This window comes from Nicotiana sylvestris, chromosome 4 (genome assembly GCF_000393655.2).
Source record: "Nicotiana sylvestris chromosome 4, ASM39365v2, whole genome shotgun sequence".
Taxonomy (NCBI): domain Eukaryota; kingdom Viridiplantae; phylum Streptophyta; class Magnoliopsida; order Solanales; family Solanaceae; genus Nicotiana; species Nicotiana sylvestris.
The window spans coordinates 132,223,198-132,226,945 of record NC_091060.1 but is presented as its reverse complement, the minus strand read 5'-3'; the positions used below and the strand labels follow the sequence as shown (position 1 = coordinate 132,226,945).

Here is a 3,748-nt window from a genome sequence, read left to right as displayed (position 1 = left end):
GCGGTCACGCAGGTGCGCTCCTCCTTCCGCACCTGCGGATCCTGGCTTCCTTGGCCTTAACCACTTCTGCGGTTGCTCTTGTGCTTCTGCGAACCTTACACCTATGGTCCCCACTCCGTATGTGCGATTATGACAGCTGAAGAAATCTTCAGCACTTCCTCAAATCTCATCCTTGATCCATCAACCTCCCGAAATCAACTCGAGGCCCTCGGGACCTCAACCAAACATACAAACCAGTCACATTGATCCATTCAAACTTATCCCAATCTTCAAGACACTCCAAACAATATCAAAATATTAAATCACTCTCGGATTCAAGCCTAAGAACTTCTAAACTTCCGAATTCCGCAAACGATGCCGACGCCTATCAAATCACCTCCGAATGACCTGAAATTTTGCACACACATCATAAATGATACTACGGACCTACTCCAATTTTCAGAATTCCGTTCCGACCCCGATAGCAAGATTTCCACCGCCGACCGGAAAACTCCAAATTTCCTATTTCGCCAATTCAAGCCTAAATCTACCACGGACCTCCAAATTACGTTAAGAAGCAGAAAATGGAGGAAACGGGGTTGTAACTCATAAAACGACTGGCCGGATCGTTACATTTAAATGTACTTTATGTGGTGTAATTTAGCTATTAAAGATGTTTTTGTTTTTGTTTTCCTTATTTTGAAATGGTGTAATTCTCTTATCGAAGATATTATTTTACTTGTGCAAGTTTTTCTTTGATAGAGAGGGTGTGATTCTCTAAATAAAAATTATTACTATTAAGTTTATATGTCAAAATTTATATTTAAACTATATAAAAGAATGTCATCCCTTAGTGAAAATGTTATTTATACTTGTGTTGTTAATAATAGAGATGTAATTTCTTATTGAAAATATTGTTTCAATTTGTTTCTTAGTATAAAAGAAGTAATTTTCATATTTGCAAATTAAAATCATATTAAGTTGACTTGAATAAATTCGGAAGAGATTGAACCAAACTGGTTATACATTTCTAACAAACTTTATAGTCAAGGTTATTTGATCAAAAAGTTTTAAGCCCTTTTTCTTTGTTAAACTAATTAAATAAGAAGATTTGGGGCAAATTCTAGCCAGACATAATTTACTCTAGATTCGAGGTAGAAGATAGGAATAAACAAGCATCACTGAATATAAAATTTGATCACAATTGCGATTGAATCTCATAATGTAAGAAATAGATGATTACTCCAATAATATCAAATGATAATGAAGAATATATAAATAAAAAGAGTCACCATTCTTAAACAAGATCGACTTCCATTCATTTGATGAAGTCGAATTACAGATGTATACTGAGATTCTAAGCTCCTATCTCCTTTCTCGGCGAGGAGTCTGAGATTTTTGGAATATCTTCACTTTTTGAGAGATGTATCTGTCTCCCCTCCCCTCTGGTGCGTTCCTCTCCCATGATATTTATATAAAACACTTTCCTTACCCAGCGATCCTTAACCGGAGTACCTAAATTCTTGAAATATCTTCCTCTAAAATGTCTAAGTGTTGAACTAGCCGTTCGGGGCGATTGTATACTCGACCTCAACCGTGGCTAAATCATTCGCTGATATATTGCTTCATATACGTGACTTCGGCTTGGTTGATTCTTGGTCGTTCTTCCTTAAGTAGAATTCTTTTGATCAGATTTTGACCTATACAAAGGTGTACATTAAAAGAATGTGGTATTTGTTACCTTCAATTTCTGGATTCGCCTCTATTTGGGACAGAACTAAGAATAAGACAATGTCTCGAGAAAGCTCTTACATTATGGGTGTGTTTGGTACAAAGAAAAATATTTTTCAATTTTTCCATGTTTGGTTTAAATATTTTAGAAATATTTTCCTCCAATTGGAGGAAAATATTTTCCCTATCAAAAGAAGGGAAAGCATTTTCCAAAACTCTTCTTCAACTATTCCCGCCCTATTCTCCATTCCCACCAACCCTCTCCCCTCACACCCCACCAACCTAACCGTGCCCTACCCCCACCCTAAAGAGAAATATTATTAAGAGTACTCTTTTTTCGTATTGTAAATAGAATACTGTTTTTTCCATTTCCATGATGTAAAAAAAAATATTTTCTTTCATTTCAACAAAAAAGCACTTTCTTTTCATGAAATAGAAAAATTATTTTTTTCCATTTTAACAAAATGAGTACTTTTGTCATGTTGTAGAGACAGTACTTTCTTTTTCTACAAAAAAGTATATTTTTTTTAGTTATGTAGCACAAATTTCAAAGTTATTTTTGCGGGAGGGGGAGGTCTGAGAGTACATGAAACATGAGAATTTAGGGAAGAGGGGGGGGAGGGTAAAGAAAGTAACATAAAAAATTATTTTCTAAAACATATTTTTTACTTTGTAAGCAAACATGGCTGAAAAATATTTTTCATGAAAAAATTTTCCTTCGTATCAAACACATCCTATAACAAAAGAAATTTTCAGTAAAAAGTGAATTATTTTTATGAATTGCAAATATCAAATTCCTCACATTAATGAAAAATGTGAAATGACAATCAAATTCCTCTCATTAAACATATAGAAAATTCAACTAATTTGATGATGTTGCAGTGGAACTTCTTCAAACAAAGAAAGAAAAATACCGACAAAGCTTGAATTAGTAATTAAATAATATAAGGAATTTTACCTTGTCGATCGTCCGAGTTTCAAGACGTATATAATACTAGGTATTTAGATTCTGACAAGTACTGGTAGTAACAACCAAAAGAAATATAATCATGGTTAAATCTGAGCTCGATTATCCAGAAAAACCAGGTTTTCATAATGAGAACCCGTGAAGAGTCAAATTCCAATTGAACAAGAGGAGCCGATATCCTACGGCGCCGCTCACATTTACTCATTTGCACAGCCAGCCGACACGTCAGCCTACTCCGCTACACCGACACCCAAACGCGGCTTATATGGACCCCACATGGGAATTTTATCATTTGTTTTTCGTCAGGGAATTTATGACTTAAAAAAATGCAAAACGTCGTGTCTCTATTGCTGCATGTGAGTTTTCTAAAGTAAATTAATTTCTCCAGCGAATAAATTCTTTTGTTTTTCCATCTGCTCCTATAATTAGATTTATTTATTTTTTCATGTACGATTTTCTTAGTAATTCAAAATTTGAGGTTAAATAGGCAGATAGTAATGAAACCATAATGTCTCCTAGTGGCCAGTGGCAAATTAAAGACACCCATCTGATAGCTCTTAGTAAAAAGATTCAGGCATGCACTTCTTGAAAATAACGTAAGATAAATATTAATTTGAAACAAAAAATTAAACTTTAGAACCTTTACAAATTAATTTGTAATAATAGGTCGACATCATTTGAACAAAAAGTAAAAGTATGTATCTCACTGCTACTAGCATTTGATATGTGAATTGTGATCTGATATCTTTTACGTTGTTAATGCACAACATCAAATGAACTAATTTTTTTTTTTTTGGAGATTTCATTTGATTGGCAATATTTAAAGAGTTTGAAGTCCATGTTTGACATAAATACAACCGTAACAAGTCCATGCAATTGAGATCGACTTTTCTATTTTAACCCCGCTCTTTTTCTTTTCTCAACGTTACTAATAATTTTGTTGCAATTTCCAATATATCCTTAAATACCAGTCTATTATTACCAAAAAAAGAACTACCAGTCTATTCGTTATCTCTATTGTTGTTTATTTTGTTGAAACGACAATATTGTTTTCACTTTTTTTCCTTTTCT

General features: G+C 33.7%; 1 long non-coding RNA gene across 1 annotated transcript; it reads right to left on the bottom strand.

Moving 5' to 3' along the window:
• Positions 1–1,416: 1,416 nt before the first annotated feature.
• Positions 1,417–2,759, bottom strand: LOC138889070 (uncharacterized). The gene is made up of 2 exons (XR_011406637.1): positions 2,669–2,759; positions 1,417–1,679 (listed from the first exon to the last, which is right to left on the bottom strand). It is a non-coding gene; the product is annotated as an uncharacterized lncRNA (long non-coding RNA).
• Positions 2,760–3,748: the final 989 nt, after the last annotated feature.